The following is a 20,730-nucleotide window of genomic DNA, read 5'->3' as shown; positions in this document are numbered from 1 at the left end:
AATATCAACACTGAACAAAAATATAGACGCATCATGCAACAATTAACGATTTTATTGAGTTACAGTTCATATAAGGAAATCAGTAAATTGAAATGAATTCTTTATTTTATTTAACTAGACAAGTCAGTTAGGAACATATTATTATTTACAATGACTGCCTACCAAAAGGCAAAAGGCCTCCTGCAGGGATGGGGGCTGGGATTAAAAATAAATAAATATAAATATAAGACAAAACACACATCATGACGAGAGACAACATAACACTACATAAAGAGAGACCTAAAATGACAACATAGCAGGGCAGCAACACATTAAACACTCATCTATGGATTTCACATGGCTGGGCAGGGGTGCAGCCATGGTTGGGCATGGGAGGGCATAGGCCCACCCACTTGGGAGCCAGTCCCAGACCATCACAATGAGTTTTTCCCTACAAAAGGGCTTTATTACAGACAGAAATACTTCTGTTTCCTCAGCTGTCCGGGTGGCTGGTCTCAGACGATCCCACAGGTGAAGAAGCCAGATGTGAAGTTCCTGGGCTGGCGTGGTTATACATGGTCGGCAGTTGTGAGGCCAGTTGGACATACGGCCAAATATTTTTTTTAAACAACGTTGGAGGTGGTTCATGGAAGAGAAATTAACATTAAATTATCTGGCAACAGCTCTGGTGGACATTCCTGCAGTCAGCATGACAATTGCATGCTCCTTCAAAATTTGAGACATCTGTGGCATTGTTGTGTGACAAAACTTCATATTTTAAGAGTGGCCTTTTATTGTCCCTAGCACAAGATGCACCTGTGTAATGATCGTGCCGTTTAATCAGCTTCTTGATATGCCACGCCTGTCAGGCTCACTAACAGGGGTGTAAACACATTTGTGCACAACATTTGAGATAAATAAGCTTTTTGTGCGTATGCAACATTTATGAGATCCTTTTTTGCGACCAATGGAACATGGGACCAACACTTTACATGTTGCGTTGATATTTTTGTTCAGTAAAGCTGCAGTACTTCCCTCTATTTACTGCAGCAAGTGGGAGTTAAGGACACGGTGACCCGTGTTGCTGTGTTGTTGGTTTGCAGCACAAACTCTCCCTAGCATTGACCAGTATAGATTATCCCGGTAACATCCAGATGGTTACTATCAATAGCCTATTACAAGTAATTGGAACAAATTAGACATGGTGACCAATACTCCCAAGTTATTTCCCCATCGATATAAACACAACTTTGCTTTATAACTAGCACAATGCCGCCGCTATTACAAGTGGGATGGAACAAATTAGACATGGTGACCAATACTCCCAAGTTATTTCCCCATCGATATAAACACAACTTTGCTTTATAACTAGCACAATGCCGCCGCTGTTGCCAGCTTTAACAAGCTTGACTGACTGAACCGAATCCACCCACGACTTTCCACTGCGCGACATACGTCATCCATGTGAGCACCAGGCGTGCCTGTATAGCCTCTCTTTCCATACTAACCTACTCTTGTCTATTCAGTTCACTTTCACGGAGAAGGGTCGAGCTGCTGCTGAGAGGAGGATGATGTGGCGGCGGAGAGAATGTGCCTCTTATCTCTTCCCAGGTGAAACGCATTGAAAGAGAGACACTCGGGCGTAGAGCGCTAGTCTATAGCACCTCTTTGGCTATAGCTATTGTTATCGAAATTAACAGACGGTCAACGAGAAAGCCAAGGGCGTAGTGAAATCACACATTTTGGCTAAAATTAGATGCTATTGCTGAAATTGAAATTGGGGGGTTGGCTTTTTTTTTAGTGTTAACCTACCCAAAGAGAATGACTGACATTGGCAGGGACAACTTCATTATTTTAGTAGGCTGTAGCCTGTCACATCCCTCTTCCTATAGGCTGCATGTATGTATGTGTGTGTGTGTGTGTGTGTGTGTGTGTCTTTCACACATAATCGCCAAACCATCTCATTCCACTCCCCAACTGTCTGACATTATAACCTTCATTTGAACAAGGATAAAAGGCCAGTTGCCAAGTAGGCTAGGCTCCTTTCCAGATCCTGTATTGTGTAATGTTTTCTCTCTACTAAGTTAACAACCTATTAGACCGAATATTTTCTCTTTCAAAATAAATAGATCAAATCAAATTGAATTTGTCACAACAGGTGTAGACTAACAGTGAAATGCTTACTTACAGGCCCTTCCCAACAATGCAGAAAACAGAAACAGAAATAGTAAAACATAACACAAAGGATAGAGCAGTTATAGAAAGATAATAACACAAGGAATAAATGCACAATGAGTAATAATAACTTGGCTATATACACGGGGTACAGGTACCGAGTCCATGTGCAGGGGTACGAGGTAATTGATGTAGATAGGTACATATCGGTAGGGATAAAGTGACTAGGCAACGGGATAGATCATATCAGTAACAGCAGAGTATGTGATGAGACAAAACCACCCTTGCTGTCTTTGCCTGGCCTGGCTCCCCTCTCTCCACTGGGATTCTCTACCTCTGACCCTATTACATGACCTCAGTCACTAGTGCTCTTTGATGTCCTTAGGAGGGGTGCGTCGTGACCGTTTTTTGTTGTTGTTGCTGTACTTAACTTGAGTGGGTTGAGTCACTGATGTGATCTTCCTGTTTGGTCTTGCGCCCCCTCAGACTTGTCTCAGGGTAGTAAGTTGGTGGTCTGTTGATATCCATCTGGTGGTGTGGAAGCTGTGCTTTGGTAAAGTGGGTGGGGTTATATCCTTCCTGGTTGGCCCTGTCCGGGGTATCGTCAGACAAGGCCACAGTGGCCCGATCCACCTTATCTCAGCCTCCAGTATCTATGCTGCAATAGTCTGTCATATCTGGTGAAATTATCTTGTCTTATCTGGTGTCCTGTGTGATCTTAAGTATGCTCCCTCTAATTCTCCCATATCTCTCTCTCCCCTCCCAGAGGACCTGTGCCCTAGGACCATGCCTCAGGACTACCTGGCCTGATGACTCCTGGCTGTCCCAGTCCCCAGTCAAACTTGTTATGCTGCTGCTCAAGTTTCAACTGTTCTGCTTGCGTTCTTTGGCTGTCCAAAGTTCTACCTGGAGATATACCTGGAACCAAAAATAGTTCTTCAAAGGGTTCTCAAATGGAGACAGCCAAAGATAGATAGCGCCTTTTTTTCTTAGAGTGTAGTCTTAGAATCTCCACCCGGCCCAGCCAGAAGAGGATTGACCACACCTCAGAGCCTGGTTCCTTATTAGGTTCCTGCCTTTCTAGGGAGTTTTCCTAGCCACAGAGCTTTTACATCTGCATCGCTTGCTGTTTGGAGTTTTAGGCTGGGTTTCTGTATAAGCACGTTGTGACATCTGCTGATGTAAAACAGGCTTTATTCAGTTGAAGTTGGAAGTTTACATACACTTAGGATGGAGTCATTAAAACTAGTTTTTCAACCACTCCACAAATTTCTTGTTAACAAACTATAGTTTTGGCAAGTCGGTTAACATCTACATTGTGCATGACACAAGTAATTTTTCTAACAATTGCTTACAGACAGATTATTTCACTTATAATTCAATGTATCACAATTCCAGTGGGTCAGAAGGAGACGTGTTCTGTCTCCTAGAGATGAATGTACTTTGGTGCGAAAAGTGCAAATCAATCCCAGAACAACAGCAAAAAACCTTGTGAAGCTGCTGGAGGAAACAGGTACAAAAGTATCTATATCCACAGTAAAACAAGTCCTATTTTGACATAACCTGAAAGGCTGCTCAGCAAGGAAGACGCCACTGCTCCAAAACCGCCATAAAAAAGCCAGACTACGGTTTGCAACTGCACATGGGGACAAAGATCGTACTTTTTGGAGAAATGTCCTCTGGTCTGAAGAAACAAAAATAGAACTGTTTGGCCATAATGACCATCGTTAAGTTTGGAGAATAAAGGGGGAGGCTTGCAAGCCGAAGAACACCCTCCCAACCGTGAAGCACGGGGGTGGCAGCATCATGTTGTGGGGGTGCTTTGCTGCAGGAGGGACTGGTCCACTTCACAAAATAGATGGCATCATGAGGCAGGAAAATTATGTGGGTATATTGAAGCAACATCTCAAGACATCAGTCAGGAAGTTGAAGTTTGGTCGCAAATGGGTCTTCCAAATGGACAATGACCCCAAGCATACTTCTAAAGTTGTGGCAAAATGGCTTAAGGACAACAAAGTCAAGGTATTGGAGTGGCCATCACAAAGCCCTGACCTCAACCCTATAGAAAATTTGTTGGCAGAACTGAAAAAGCATGTGCGAGCAAGGAGGCCTACAAACCTGACTCAGTTACACCAGCTCTGTCAGGAGTAATGGGCCAAATTTCACCCAACTTATTGTGGGAAGCTTGTGGAAGGCTACCCAAAACATTTGACCCAAGTTAAAGAATTTAAAGGCAATGCTACCAATCACTAATTGAGTGTATGTAAACGTCTGAGCCACTGGGAATGTGATGAAAGAAATTAAAGCTGAAATAAATCATTCTCTCTACTATTATTCTGACATTTCACATTCTTCAAATAAAGTGGTGATCCTAACTGACCTAAGACAGAGAATTTTTACTAGCATTAAATGTCAGGAATTGTGAAAAACTGAGTTTAAATGTATTTGGCTAAGGTGTATGTAAACTTCCGACTTCAACTGTAAATACATTTGATTGATTGATTGATTGATTAACAAAAGAAATTAGTGCCAAAAGGGTCAATGCAGATATTCTGGATAGCTATTGGTTAACTATTTAATTAACAATTTAGGAGTCTTATACTTTGGGGGTAGAAGCTGTTCAGGATCCTGTTGATTCCAGACTTGGTGCATTGCTACCGCTTGCCATGCAGAGTCAGAGGGAACAGTCTGACTTGGGTGGCTGGAATCTTTTACAATTTTTAGGGCCTTCTTCTGACACCGCCTGGTATAAAAGTCCTGGATGGTAAGGAGCTCGGCCCCAGTAATGTACTAAGCCGTATGCATATCGTCTGTAGTGCCTTGCTGTCGGATGCCAAGAAGTTGCCATACCAAGTGGTGATTCAGCCAGTCAAGATGCTCTCAATGGTGCAACTGTATACCTTTTTGAGGATCTAAGGGACCATGACAAATCTTTTCAGCCAACTGAGGGGGAAGAGGGATTTCCATGCCCTCTGCGTGACTGTGTTGATGTGTTTGAACCATGACAGTTCCTTAGTGATGTGGACACACAGGAACTTGAAGCTCTCGACATGTTCCACAACAGCCTAGTTGATGTGCCTACTACATGCTGTATCTATTTTACCAGGTGAGTTCACATTCTAATGTTCCATCTGCAGGCTATGTACACTACCCTACTAACTACATCATTATGATGAGCGCATGTCCACCAGTAGGGGCATCATGCACCCCAAAAATCTGAGGGCACTAAGTACGTGTGGATGGCTGGGGGTAATTTGGAGGGATTTTTATAACACCTGAAACAGATTTTTCCTGCAATCTAGAGAAATAATCATGTAAAAAAAAAAATATATATATAATATAATATGTAAAATATAATATGTAAAAAAAATAATAATAATAATAATGTGTATTTGTCTGCATACCTCTTGAGCTGTCTCTATCCTCCTGACTGGTGTTTTTTTATTTTGAAGAAACCAGCTGTGCTTTTCTGCATCTCTGCTAAAATCTGGGTAAAATATTGAAAGGAATGTGAGTCTTATTCATTTCATTTAGTTGTTGCTTGCTTTTCTAAAGTCTACCAACCTTGCTAGCTGGTATGCCAGCTAAGATAGACAAGCTAGCTACTGTAACTTGATTGATAGCCTGAAATGGGTTCTTGGTAGCTAGTTATGAGGTTGGGAGATTCAAATGAAATGTCATTGGTCACATACACATGGTTAGCAGATGTTAATGCGAGTATAGCGAAATGCTAGTTCCGGCCAATGCAGTAATATCTAACAATTAATCTAACAATTTCACAAAAACTACCTTATACACACAAGTGTAAATGAATGAATATGAATATGTACATATAAATATATGGATGAGCGATGGCCAAATGGCATAGGTAAGATATAGTAGATGGTATAGAGTACAGTATACACATATGAGATGAGTAATGTAGGGTATGTAATCATTATATAAAGTGGCATTTTTTAAAGTGAATAGTGATACATTTATTACATCCATTTGTATTATTATTAAGTGGCTAGAGATTTTAGTCCGTATGTTGGCAGCATCCACTCAATGTTAGTGATGGCTGTTTAATAGTCTGATGACCTTGAGATAGAAGCTGTACAGGACAGGGCAGAGAACGCACCCTTGTGGGGCCCCAGTGTTGAGGATCAGCGGGGTGGAGATGTTGTTTTCCTACACTCACCATCTGGGGGTGTCCCGTCAGAAAGTCCAGGACCCAGTTGCACAGGGTGGGGTCGAGATCCAGAGTCTCGAGCTTAATGACGAGTTTGGAGGGTACTATGGTGATAAATGCTGAGCTGTAGTTGATGAACAGCATTCTTACACAATTTGCTTACTTCCCCCAATGGGTATTCCTCTTGTCTAGATGGTTTCGGGCAGTGTGCAGTGTGATTGCGATTGCGTAGTCTGTGGACCTATTTGGGTGGTAAGCAAATTGGAGTGGGTCTAGGGTGTCACGTAGGGTGGAGGTGATATGATCCTTGACTAGTCTCTCAAAGCACTTCATGATGACGGAAGTGAGTGCTACGGGGGGACGATAGTCGTTTAGCTCAGTTACCTTAGTTTTCTTGGGAACAGGAACAATGGTGGCCCTCTTGAAGCATGTGGGAACAGCAGACTGGGATAGGGATTGATTGAATATGTCCGTAAACACACCAGCCAGCTGGTCTGCGCATGCTCTGAGGACGAGGCTAGGGATACCATCTGGGCCGGTAGCCTTGCGAGGGTTAACACATTTAAATGTTATACTCACGTTGGCTGTGGTGAAGGAGAGCCCGCATGTTTTGGTAGCGGGCCTTGTCGGTGGCACTGTATTAATTACTTAAAAATCATACAATGTGATTTTCTGAATTTTTGTTGTAGATTCCGTCTCTCACAGTTGAAGTGAACCTATGATAAAAATTACAGATCTCTACATGCTTTGTAAGTAGGAAAACCGTTTCAAATACTTGTTCTCCCCACTGTATATATATATATACCAAAATAACACTCATAAATATCAAAAAGAAGTAACAAAGACAAATAGAAAGAAATTGTAGTGTATAAATACAAACAAAAAAGAGAATTGAATTATTACACTATTACCATATTGCTAACAAAAACACAAATAAAACTAAATTGCACAAATTCTATATCACATAAATACACAAATACAATAACACACTTATAAAGAAGATCATTTGATTATTATACTGTTGCACTTCAAACAAGAAACACACAAACTAAATTGTACAACTGCCATCTAAACCCTGACCTTTCTTGCCTTCCTTGATGCAAAGTCATCAATTACATCATCATAAGAAATCTGCCCAGCAATTGCATGGTTAATACTGATGTCAGCAAGGCCACTAAGGTGTTCCTGTGACATAGTGGACCTCAGGTAGGATTTGATGAGCCTCAGCTTTGAAAAGCTCCTCTCTGCTTCAGCTATGGTCACTGGAAGAGTAAGACCAATTCTGAGAGCAGTCCACAAATGTGGATATATTTCTGAGAGCTCCCTTTCGTGCATGAATATCAGCAGCTCAAGCAGGGTCATGGTCTTCGATGGCAAGTCAGGCAAGTTCTTCAGTTCCTGTGCAAGCTCTCTGCCATCCAAGTCTGAGTGTTCTTTATGGTGCAGTGTCATACTAAGGACCTCACATTGCTCTGTCAGCTCCTCATTTGAGAGACTTTGGAAGGTTGACAGCACTCCAAACTTCTCCCCCACATTTTCCAATGTGGAAAATCTTTCCTGAAGGGCTGAGGTTGCAGCATCAACGATGACATTGGAAAATGTCCCATCCAGCTTCTTCAGGGCATCGCTGAAAGGCTCTGTCATGTATTGTCATGTTATGTCTTGTCCCTGTGCTTTCTCTTCTCTTCGTTTCCCCCTGCTGGTCGTATTAGGTTACTTTCTCTCTCTCTATCGTTCCGTTCCTGCTCCCAGCTGTTCCTCATTCTCCTAACGACCTCGTTTACTCTCTCACACCTGTCCCCTCTTTTGCCCTCTGATTAAGTCTCTATTTCTCTCTCTGTTTCTGCTTCTGTCCTTGTCGGATTCTTGTTTGCTTTGCCCTTGTCCCGTCCTGTCGTAATGTGCCTCTTCATCAGATGCTGCGTGTGAGCAGGTGTCTCTGTCCTCTACGGCCCACGCCTACCCGGAGGGACCTGCAGTGTAAAGATAGAGGATTTATGTTTTCCCTGTTTGGACATCTCCTGTAAAGATTGAGGATTTATGTTTTCCCTGTTTGGACATTAAAAGACTCTGTTTCTGTTAAATCGCTTTTGGGTCCTCACTCACCTGCATAACAGAAGAATCCGACCAAGAATGGACCCAGCGACTTCGGATCCTCTCTACTCAGCCGTCGAGATCCAGGGAGCGATGCTAGGCAGACACGAGCAGGAATTGTCTGCTGCTCGACATGCCGTTGAGACCCTGGCCGCCCAAGTTCTCGAAACATATTCACAATCTCCGCCTCGACCCACCGGCTACTTCCAGGGCTTCCGAGTCTCCGGAGCCCAGAATTAATAACCCACCGTGTTACTCTGGGGAGCCCACTGAATGCCGCTCGTTCCTCACCCAGTGTGATATTGTGTTCTCTCTCCAGCCCAACACGTACTCCAGGGGTACAGCTCGTATCGCCTACGTCATATCTCTCCTTACTGGACGGGCTCGTGAGTGGGGCACGGCAATCTGGGAGGCAAGGGCTGAGTGTACTAACCAGTATCAGAACTTTAAGGAGGAGATGATACGGGTTTTTGATCGTTCAGTTTTTGGGAAAGAAGCTTCCAGGGCCCTGTCTTCCCTATGTCAAGGTAATCGATCCATAACGGACTACTCTATAGAGTTTCGCACTCTTGCTGCCTCCAGTGACTGGAACGAGCCGGCGTTGCTCGCTCGTTTTCTGGAGGGTCTTCACGCGGAGGTAAAGGATGAGATTCTCTCCCGGGAGGTTCCTTCCAGCGTGGATTCTTTGATTGAACTCGCTATTCGCATAGAACGACGGGTAGATCTTCGTCACCGAGCTCGTGGAAGAGAGCTCGCGTTATCCGTTTCCCCCCTCTCCGCATCACTACCATCTTCCTCCACTGGCTCAGGTGCTGAGCCCATGCAGCTGGGGGGTATTCGCATCTCGACTAAGGAGAGGGAACGGAGAATCACCAACCGCCTCTGTCTCTATTGCGGTTCCGCTGGTCATTTTGTCATTTCATGTCCAGTAAAAGGCCAGAGCTCATCAGTAAGCGGAGGGCTACTGGTGAGCGCTACTACTCAGGTCTCTCCTTCAAGATCCTGTACTACCTTGTCGGTCTATCTACGCTGGACCGGTTCGGCAGCTTCCTGCAGTGCCTTGATAGACTCTGGGGCGGAGGGCTGTTTTATGGACGAAGCCTGGGCTCGGGAACATGACATTCCTCTCAGACAGTTAGGGGAGCCCATGGCCATGTTCGCCTTGGATGGTAGTCCTCTCCCCAGGATTCAGCGTGAAACGCTACCTTTAACCCTCACTGTCTCTGGTAATCATAGCGAAACCATTTATTTTTTGATTTTTCGTTCACCTTTTACACCTGTTGTTTTGGGCCATCCCTGGCTAGTGTGTCATAATCCTTCTATTAATTGGTCTAGTAACTCTATCCTCTCCTGGAACGTCTCTTGTCATGTGAAGTGTTTAATGTCTGCTATTCCACCTGTTTCTTCTGCCCCCTCTTCACAGGAGGAGCCTGGTGATTTGACAGGGGTGCCGGAGGAATATCCTGATCTGCGCACGGTCTTCAGTCGGTCCAGGGCCACCTCCCTTCCTCCTCACCGGTCGTATGATTGTAGTATTGATCTCCTTCCGGGTACCACTCCCCCCCGGGGTAGACTATACTCTCTGTCGGCTCCCGAACGTAAGGCTCTCGAAGATTATTTGTCTGTAGCTCTCGACGCCGGTACCGTAGTCCCTTCCTCCTCTCCCGCCGGAGCGGGGGTTTTTTTTGTTAAGAAGAAGGACGGGACCCTGCGCCCCTGCGTGGATTATCGAGGGCTGAATGACATAACGGTTAAGAATCGTTATCCGCTTCCCCTTATGTCTTCAGCCTTCGAGATCCTGCAGGGAGCCAGGTTTTTCACTAAGTTGGACTTTCGTAACGCTTACCATCTCGTGCGCATCAGGGAGGGGGACGAGTGGAAAACGGCGTTTAACACTCCGTTAGGGCACTTTGAATACCGGGTTCTGCCGTTCGGTCTCGCTAACGCTCCAGCTGTCTTTCAGGCATTAGTGAATGATGTACTGAGAGACATGCTGAACATCTTTGTTTTCGTTTACCTTGACGATATCCTGATTTTGTCACCGTCACTCCAGATTCATGTTCAGCACGTTCGACGTGTCCTCCAGCGCCTTTTAGAGAATTGTCTTTATGTGAAGGCTGAGAAGTGCGCTTTTCATGTCTCCTCCGTCACATTTCTCGGGTCTGTTATTTCCGCTGAAGGCATTCAGATGGATCCCGCTAAGGTCCAAGCTGTCAGCGATTGGCCCGTCCCTAAGTCACGTGTCGAACTGCAGCGCTTTCTCGGTTTCGCGAATTTCTATCGTCGTTTCATTCGTAATTTCGGTCAGGTGGCAGCTCCTCTCACAGCCCTTACTTCTGTCAAGACGTGCTTTAAGTGGTCCGTTTCCGCCCAGGGAGCTTTTGATCTCCTCAAGAAGCGTTTTACATCCGCTCCTATCCTTGTTACACCTGACGTCTCTAGACAGTTCATTGTCGAGGTTGACGCGTCAGAGGTGGGCGTGGGAGCCATTCTGTCCCAGCGCTCCCATTCTGACGATAAGGTCCACCCTTGCGCGTATTTTTCTCATCGCCTGTCGCCATCAGAACGTAACTATGATGTGGGAAACCGCGAACTGCTCGCCATCCGCTTAGCCCTAGGCGAATGGCGACAGTGGTTGGAGGGGGCGACCGTTCCTTTTGTCGTTTGGACTGACCATAAGAACCTTGAGTACATCCGTTCTGCCAAACGACTTAATGCGCGTCAGGCTCGTTGGGCGCTGTTTTTCGCTCGTTTCGAGTTCGTTATTTCTTATCGTCCGGGCTCAAAGAACACCAAGCCTGATGCTTTATCCTGTCTCTTCAGTTCTTCAGTAGCCTCCATCGACCCCGAGGGGATTCTCCCTGAGGGGCGTGTTGTCGGGTTGACTGTCTGGGGAATTGAGAGGCAGGTAAAGCAAGCACTCACTCACACTCCGTCGCCGCGCGCTTGTCCTAGGAACCTTCTTTTCGTTCCCGTTCCTACTCGTCTGGCCGTTCTTCAGTGGGCTCTCTCTGCCAAGTTAGCCGGCCACCCCGGCGTTCGGGGTACGCTTGCTTCTATTCGCCAGCGTTTTTGGTGGCCCACTCAGGAGCGCGACACGCGTCGTTTCGTGGCTGCTTGTTCGGACTGCGCGCAGACTAAGTCCGGTAACTCTCCTCCTGCCGGCCGTCTCAGACCGCTTTCCATTCCCTCTCGACCGTGGTCTCACATCGCCTTAGACTTTATTACCGGTCTGCCTTCATCAGCGGGGAAGACTGTTATTCTAACGGTTGTCGATAGGTTCTCTAAGGCGGCTCATTTTATTCCCCTCGCTAAGCTTCCTTCTGCTAAATCAAATCAAATCAAATCAAATTTATTTATATAGCCCTTCGTACATCAGCTGATATCTCAAAGTGCTGTACAGAAACCCAGCCTAAAACCCCAAACAGCAAACAATGCAGGTGTAAAAGCACGGTGGCTAGGAAAAACTCCCTAGAAAGGCCAAAACCTAGGAAGAAACCTAGAGAGGAACCAGGCTATGTGGGGTGGCCAGTCCTCTTCTGGCTGTGCCGGGTAGAGATTATAACAGAACATGACCAAGATGTTCAAATGTTCATAAATGACCAGCATGGTCGAATAATAATAAGGCAGAACAGTTGAAACTGGAGCAGCAGCACAGTCAGGTGGACTGTGGACAGCAAGGAGTCATCATGTCAGGTAGTCCTGGGGCACGGTCCTAGGGCTCAGGTCCTCCGAGAGAGAGAAAGAAAGAGAGAATTAGAGAGAGCATATGTGGGGTGGCCAGTCCTCTTCTGGCTGTGCCGGGTGGAGATTATAACAGAACGTGGCCAAGATGTTCAAATGTTCATAAATGACCAGCATGGTTGAATAATAGTAAGGCAGAACAGTTGAAACTGGAGCAGCAGCATGGCCAGGTGGCCTGGGGACAGCAAGGAGTCATCATGTCAGGTAGTCCTGGGACATGGTCCTAGGGCCCAGGCCAGTTGAAACTGGAGCAGCAGCATGGCCAGGTGGACTGGGGACAGCAAGGAGTCATCATGTCAGGTAGTCCTGGGGCATGGTCCTAGGGCTCAGGTCCTCCGAGAGAGAGAAAGAAAGAGAGAAGGAGAGAATTAGAGAACGCACACTTAGATTCACACAGGACACCGAATAGGACAGGAGAAGTACTCCAGATATAACAAACTGACCCTAGCCCCCGACACATAAACTAATGCAGCATAAATACTGGAGGCTGAGACAGGAGGGGTCAGAAGACACTGTGGCCCCATCCGAGGACACCCCGGACAGGGCCAAACAGGAAGGATATAACCCCACCCACTTTGCCAAAGCACAGCCCCCACACCACTAGAGGGATATCTTCAACCACCAACTTACCATCCTGAGACAAGGCCGAGTATAGCCCACAAAGATCTCCGCCACGGCACAACCCAAGGGGGGCGCCAACCCAGACAGGCCGACCACAACAGTGAATCAACCCACCCAGGTGACGCACCCCCCCAGGGACGGCATGAGAGAGCCCCAGTAAGCCAGTGACTCAGCCCCGTAACAGGGTAGAGGCAGAGAATCCCAGTGGAAAGAGGGGAATCGGCCAGGCAGAGACAGCAAGGGCGGTTCGTTGCTCCAGAGCCTTTCCGTTCACCTTCCCACTCCTGGGCCAGACTACACTCAATCATATGACCCACTGAAGAGATGAGTCTTCAGTAAAGACTTAAAGGTTGAGACCGAGTTTGCGTCTCTGACATGGGTAGGCAGACCGTTCCATAAAAATGGAGCTCTATAGGAGAAAGCCCTGCCTCCAGCTGTTTGCTTAGAAATTCTAGGGACAATTAGGAGGCCTGCGTCTTGTGACCGTAGCGTACGTGTAGGTATGTACGGCAGGACCAAATCAGAGAGATAGGTAGGAGCAAGCCCATGTAATGCTTTGTAGGTTAGCAGTAAAACCTTGAAATCAGCCCTTGCTTTGACAGGAAGCCAGTGTAGAGAGGCTAGCACTGGAGTAATATGATCAAATTTTTTGGTTCTAGTCAGGATTCTAGCAGCCGTATTCAGCACTAACTGAAGTTTATTTAGTGCTTTATCCGGGTAGCCGGAAAATAGAGCATTGCAGTAGTCTAACCTAGAAGTGACAAAAGCATGGATTAATTTTTCTGCATCATTTTTGGACAGAAAGTTTCTGATTTTTGCAATGTTACGTAGATGGAAAAAAAGCTGTCCTCGAAATGGTCTTGATATGTTCTTCAAAAGAGAGATCAGGGTCCAGAGTAACGCCGAGGTCCTTCACAGTTTTATTTGAGACGACTGTACAACCATTAAGATTAATTGTCAGATTCAACAGAAGATCTCTTTGTTTCTTGGGACCTAGAACAAGCATCTCTGTTTTGTCCGAGTTTAATAGTAGAAAGTTTGCAGCCATCCACTTCCTTATGTCTGAAACACATGCTTCTAGCGAGGGCAATTTTGGGGCTTCACCATGTTTCATTGAAATGTACAGCTGTGTGTCATCCGCATAGCAGTGAAAGTTTACATTATGTTTTCGAATAACATCCCCAAGAGGTAAAATATATAGTGAAAACAATAGTGGTCCTAAAACAGAACCTTGAGGAACACCGAAATTTACAGTTGATTTGTCAGAGGACAAACCATTCACAGAGACAAACTGATATCTTTCCGACAGATAAGATCTAAACCAGGCCAGAACATGTCCGTGTAGACCAATTTGGGTTTCCAATCTCTCCAAAAGAATGTGGTGATCGATGGTATCAAAAGCAGCACTAAGGTCTAGGAGCACGAGGACAGATGCAGAGCCTCGGTCCGTTGCCATTAAAATGTAATTTACCACCTTCACAAGTGCCGTCTCAGTGCTATGATGGGGTCTAAAACCAGACTGAAGCATTTCGTATACATTGTTTGTCTTCAGGAAGGCAGTGAGTTGCTGCGCAACAGCCTTCTCTAAAATTTTTGAGAGGAATGGAAGATTCGATATAGGCCGATAGTTTTTTATATTTTCTGGGTCAAGGTTTGGCTTTTTCAAGAGAGGCTTTATTACTGCCACTTTTAGTGAGTTTGGTACACATCCAGTGGATAGAGAGCCGTTTATTATGTTCAACATAGGAGGGCCAAGCACAGGAAGCAGCTCTTTCAGTAGTTTAGTTGGAATAGGGTCCAGTATGCAGCTTGAAGGTTTAGAGGCCATGATTATTTTCATCATTGTGTCAAGAGATATAGTACTAAAAGACTTGAGCGTCTCTCTTGATCCTAGGTCCTGGCAGAGTTGTGCAGACTCAGGACAACTGAGGTTTGGAGGAATACGCAGGTTTAAAGAGGAGTCCGTAATTTGCTTTCTAATAATCATAATCTTTTCCTCAAAGAAGTTTATGAATTTATCACTGCTAAAGTGAAAGTGATCCTCTCTTGGGGAATGCTGCTTTTTAGTTAGCTTTGCGACAGTATCAAAAAGGAATTTCGGATTGTTCTTATTTTCCTCAATTAAGTTAGAAAAATAGGATGATCGAGCAGCAGTAAGGGCTCTTCGGTACTGCACGGTACCGTCCTTCCAAGCTAGTCGGAAGACTTCCAGTTTGGTGTGGCGCCATTTCCGTTCCAATTTTCTGGAAGCTTGCTTCAGAGCTCGGGTATTTTCTGTGTACCAGGGAGCTAGTTTCTTATGAGACATTTTTTTAGTTTTTAGGGGTGCAACTGCATCTAGGGTATTGCGCAAGGTTAAATTGAGATACTCAGTTAGGTGGTTAACGGATTTTTGTCCTCTGGCGTCCTTGGGTAGGCAGAGGGAGTCTGGAAGGGCATCAAGGAATCTTTGTGTTGTCTGTGAATTTATAGCACGACTTTTGATGTTCCTTGGTTGGGGTCTGAGCAGATTATTTGTTGCAATTGCAAACGTAATAAAATGGTGGTCCGATAGTCCAGGATTATGAGGAAAAACATTAAGATCCACAACATTTATTCCATGGGACAAAACTAGGTCCAGCGTATGACTGTGACAGTGAGTGGGTCCAGAGACATGTTGGACAAAACCCACTGAGTCGATGATGGCTCCGAAAGCCTTTTGGAGTGGGTCTGTGGACTTTTCCATGTGAATATTAAAGTCACCAAAGATTAGAATATTATCTGCAATGACTACAAGGTCCGATAGGAATTCAGGGAACTCAGTGAGAAACGCTGTATATGGCCCAGGAGGCCTGTAAACAGTAGCTATAAAAAGTGATTGAGTAGGCTGCATAGATTTCATGACTAGAAGCTCAAAAGACGAAAACGTCATTTTGAGACGGCACAAATCATCATTGAGAATGTTTTCAGAATTCATGGCCTTCCGTCAGACGCCGTTTCGGACAGGGGTCCGCAATTCACGTCTCAATTTTGGAGGGAGTTTTGCCGTTTGATTGGGGCTTCCGTCAGTCTCTCTTCCGGTTTTCACCCCCAGTCTAACGGTCAAGCAGAACGGGCCAATCAGACGATTGGTCGCATCTTACGCAGTCTTTCCTTTCGAAACCCTGCGTCTTGGGCAGAACAGCTCCCCTGGGCAGAATACGCTCACAACTCGCTTCCTTCGTCTGCGACCGGGCTATCTCCTTTTCAGAGTAGCCTCGGGTATCAGCCTCCTCTGTTCTCGTCCCAGCTCGCCGAGTCCAGCGTCCCCTCCGCTCAGGCTTTTGTCCAACGTTGTGAGCGCACCTGGAAGAGGGTCAGGTCTGCACTTTGCCGTTATAGGGCGCAGACTGTGAGAGCCGCTAATAAGCGTAGGACTAAGAGTCCTAGGTATTGTCGCGGTCAGAGAGTATGGCTCTCCACTCGTAACCTTCCCCTTATGACAGCTTCTCGCAAATTGACCCCGCGGTTCATTGGTCCGTTCCGTATTTCTCAGGAGGAAAGGAGTTGGGTTCCATCTCGGGACGTGCTGGACCGTTCGCTGATCGATGATTTCCTCCGTTGCCGCCAGGTTTCCTCCTCGAGTGCGCCAGGAGGCGCTCGGTGAGTGGGGGGGTACTGTCATGTTATGTCTTGTCCCTGTGCTTTCTCTTCTCTTCGTTTCCCCCTGCTGGTCGTATTAGGTTACTTTCTCTCTCTCTATCGTTCCGTTCCTGCTCCCAGCTGTTCCTCATTCTCCTAACGACCTCGTTTACTCTCTCACACCTGTCCCCTCTTTTGCCCTCTGATTAAGTCTCTATTTCTCTCTCTGTTTCTGCTTCTGTCCTTGTCGGATTCTTGTTTGCTTTGCCCTTGTCCCGTCCTGTCGTAATGTGCCTCTTCATCAGATGCTGCGTGTGAGCAGGTGTCTCTGTCCTCTACGGCCCGCGCCTACCCGGAGGGACCTGCAGTGTAAAGATAGAGGATTTATGTTTTCCCTGTTTGGACATCTCCTGTAAAGATTGAGGATTTATGTTTTCCCTGTTTGGACATTAAAAGACTCTGTTTCTGTTAAATCGCTTTTGGGTCCTCACTCACCTGCATAACAGGCTCATCAAATGATCCGTATGAAATGTCCTGCTTTGTGGACCTCAGACTTTTTTGTTGTAGAACGGCTTCTACATTCATAGCCTCGCAAATATCCTTGGCTGATGTTTGTGCAGTCATAAAGCCTGTTGACCTGTAGAGACCTCTCTATGTCTTTCTGAGAAGACTGACTGCAACATCCACATGCATACTGGGAGACTGTATCAGCTTGCTCACATGTTGGATCTGGCTCAAGATGTCATACTACACCACTGTACAGATGCTGAAGCGGTATGATCCCACCTCCTCTGACAAGGACTGGGTCTCAATCTTTATCACAGGGTCTTTGGTTTGATCACTCACCTCAATCAGTGCCTCTCTCACCGCTGCTGCCTGACACCTCAGTGGCTCGACACTCTTAACTTTACTCTCCCACCTTGTCTCAGTCCACATCTTCAAAGAGATGTCCACATGTTTTTTCAGGATGGCTCATCGCTGTGTGGAGGCTGAGAACAAGGTGTACCATTTGTATAAGATGCCAAAGTAACCTGTGGCATCGACAGAACTTTTAGCAGCATCAGCCACAACCAGGTTCAATGTGTGAGCCCCACATGGCACAAACAGAGCTCTTGGATTCAATTCCAGGAGTCTGGCTTGGACACCTTTGTTTTTGCCTCTCATGTTGGCCCCATTATCATAAGAGTGTCCTTGTCACGCCCTGATCTGTTTCACCTGTCCTTGTGCTTGTCCCCACCCACTCCAGGTGTCGCCCATCTTCCCCATTGTCTCCTGGGTACTTATACCTGTGTTCTCTGTTTGTCTGTTGCCAGTTCATCTTGTTTGTCAAGTCAACCAGTGTTATGTTTCTCAGCTCCTGATTTTCCCCAGTCTCTCTTTTCTCGCCCTCCTGGTTTTGACAATTGCTTGTCCTGACTCTGAGCCCACCTGCCTGACCAATCTGCCTGCCCCTGAGCCTGCCTGCCATCTGGTGCCTTTGCCCCTACTCTGGATTACCGAACCCTGCCTGCCTTGACCTGTCGTTTGCCTGTCCCTGTTGTTGTAATTAACATTGTTACTTAAACAAAGTCTGCACTTAGCTCCTCTAATCTGAGAATCAGGGATGCCAAATATTGGCCCGTGGACTCCTCTGCTGCCAAAACCCCAATAAAATGTTCCTTTATGTGGGGCTCCTCCTTCAGTAACACAATTCTAATCACAACTGACAACTGTACAGTGTGGCTGACATCTGAGGTGCAATCTAGAATGATTTTGCCAGCTTGATGTCACTCACCATTATTGAATTGACCTTGCTGCTCAACAAATCAATAAGTTAATTCTGTATTTGGTGGCCAAGGTAGCTGGTGGTATGACTCACGGTCCCTTTTGGACAAGGTTAAGGTGCTCTTTCATGACTACATCAAATTGGGCCATCAGTTCAACCTCTTTGAGGAAATTAAAATTTGATGGAGAGTACAGTGTTTCTGTGTGTCCCCTGACACGGAACCCAAACCGGCTGTGCGCGTACTCCATCGTGCGCTATCGTGCATAAATATATTTCGTCCCCCTACACCAAACGCGATCACGACACGCAGCTTAAAATATCAAAACAAACTCTGAACCAATGTCATTAATTTGGGAACAGGTTGAAAAGCATTAAACATGAATGGTAATTTAGCTAGATAGCTTGCACTTGCTAGCTAATTTGTCCTATTTAGCTAGCTTGCTGATGCTAGCTAATTTGTCCTGGGATATAAACATTGAGTTGTTATTCTACCTGATATCCTGACGCTTCGAGATAATTTCTGAAGAGGCCTGTGTGGCTGAGGAGGTGGATGGCTCCTCATCCTGGCCAGTGCCAGACGGTGCTCCAAAATATTTCAGAAGTGCCCCTGAATTTGCATTGAAATACAGTATGTGAGTCTGACACCCTAAATACATTTGTTGCACAATTAACTTTCAGAATAGGAACCACATGAACCATACAACCTCCTTGGCTAATTCTAGGCATAAGACACCCCAAAATACTTGTTATATCACAAAAGATACAAAATATTTGCATAATATAGACATCTTTTAAGTTAGCCTACAGCATTGGAAATCCCCCTTACTGAGCTCAGGACCTAGTCAATACAATCACAGAAAACCTTTATGATGTCACCTCAATGAAAGTCAACCAAATCAATAACGTGCTAGTTAGGTTGTAATCATTTTACTGCAGGCCACACACATTATCATGATGAAACTGTGTGAAATTATATCCAATGTTATGTAAGCTAGTTGGACAGAAAACAGAATATTGTCGCCCTATGTGTAATAGCATAGCAAGCAACATAGACTAGCAAACATAAGTGTTATACTAGCCTATTTCATTACATGCATAATATTATACTCATAAAGAGATGACATAGCTGCATACCTTTATCTTTTGTGCGTTTCTCCTCTTCTTCTCTCCTCTTTTTCCTAGACTGGACACCTGATGGCTTAGACCTCTTCTTATCACCAGCTGTCAGAGCAGCTCACAGATTACTGCACCTGTACATAGCCCATCTATAATTTAGCCTAAACAACTACCTCTCCCCCTACTGTATTTATTTATTTATTTTGCTCCTTTTCACCCCATTATTTCTATTTCTACTTTGCACATTCTTCCACTGCAAATCTACCATTCCAGTGTTTTACTTGCTATATTGTATTTTTTTGCCTTTCCCTCCCTTATCTCACCTCATTTGCTCACATTGTATATAGACTTTTTTTCCTACTGTATAATTGACTGTATGTTTGTTTTACTCCATGTGTAACTCTGTGTTGTTGTATGTGTCGAACTGCCTTTGCTTTATCTTGGCCAGGTCGCAATTGTAAATGAGAACTTGTTCTCAACTTGCCTACCTGGTTAAATAAAGGTGAAATAAAATAAATAAAATGATCCATGTGTGTTGATTTGGCACTCGAGCATCAATACATTACCCATCCCCCAACACTGTCAACCAAGAGTCAAGACTAAACCAATTCACCTTGGTGGTGTGCAGACTGCTTTTATATTATTCTTAACAATTTTGCATAAACCAGAAAAAAAATGCAACAATATGTCTGTGAATCTATACATTCACAGTATTATGAAGGAATTGTGGTTTATTTGGTAGCATTTCGTAGTGCGGCTGATTTGACTAACTGCATTAGTACTGTACAAAGTTAGAGGTGCTCTATTTGATAGATTTCACCGCTCCCCCTACCTCGGACTTCCAGTGGGGAGACCTGAGGTCAACCTACCCCCGGAATCTCGTACTCCTGAGAGGGAGACCTTCCTAGACAGTAGCCTGACTAGCTCACGAACTAGAATCGTGGCGCCCACTCCGACAAGGTTAATTGACCCATAGTCCCACACGGTGACATGATATCATTGACGTGACGTGCAAATGAGCGATAGCGAACCGATCGCGCAAATATCACTATTGCAATTTTTTTTGTGCAGGCGCCCCATGCCGCCCCGGGCAAGATGCCACCCTGTGCAGCTGCCCATGTCGCACATACCTAAATCTGCCACTGGACACCAGAGATGATTATTCCCTCAACAGAGGGATCCTGACATGTTGCATGTTAAGAAGGTGGACTTTGTAGAGATTATTGCTTTGGTTATCAACTGCACGGCGCAAACAGAGAGTGCGTCTGAAAGTTTTTTGGGACTCGGAGGCACTACAAGGAACCCTGTCGATGAATGCTCTGCCCTCAAAGGCACCTGAGCTTGTGTTGTTGGGAAGGGCCTATAAGTAAGTATTTCAGTCAACACCTGTTGTTTACTAAGCATGTGACAAATACAATTTGATTTGAACTATGAATTTATTTATTTTACTTTCCAGAAATTGAAT

General features: G+C 45.3%; 1 long non-coding RNA gene across 1 annotated transcript; it reads left to right on the top strand.

Annotated features, from left to right (window-relative positions):
* Positions 1-1,498: 1,498 nt before the first annotated feature.
* Positions 1,499-19,727, top strand: LOC135561232 (uncharacterized). The gene is made up of 3 exons (XR_010459341.1): positions 1,499-1,590; positions 2,921-5,260; positions 19,332-19,727. It is a non-coding gene; the product is annotated as an uncharacterized LOC135561232 (long non-coding RNA).
* The last annotated feature ends 1,003 nt before the right edge of the window (positions 19,728-20,730 follow it).

This window comes from Oncorhynchus nerka, linkage group LG16 (assembly GCF_034236695.1).
Source record: "Oncorhynchus nerka isolate Pitt River linkage group LG16, Oner_Uvic_2.0, whole genome shotgun sequence".
Lineage (NCBI taxonomy): Eukaryota > Metazoa > Chordata > Actinopteri > Salmoniformes > Salmonidae > Oncorhynchus > Oncorhynchus nerka.
This window is presented reverse-complemented; position numbering and strand designations above follow the sequence as displayed.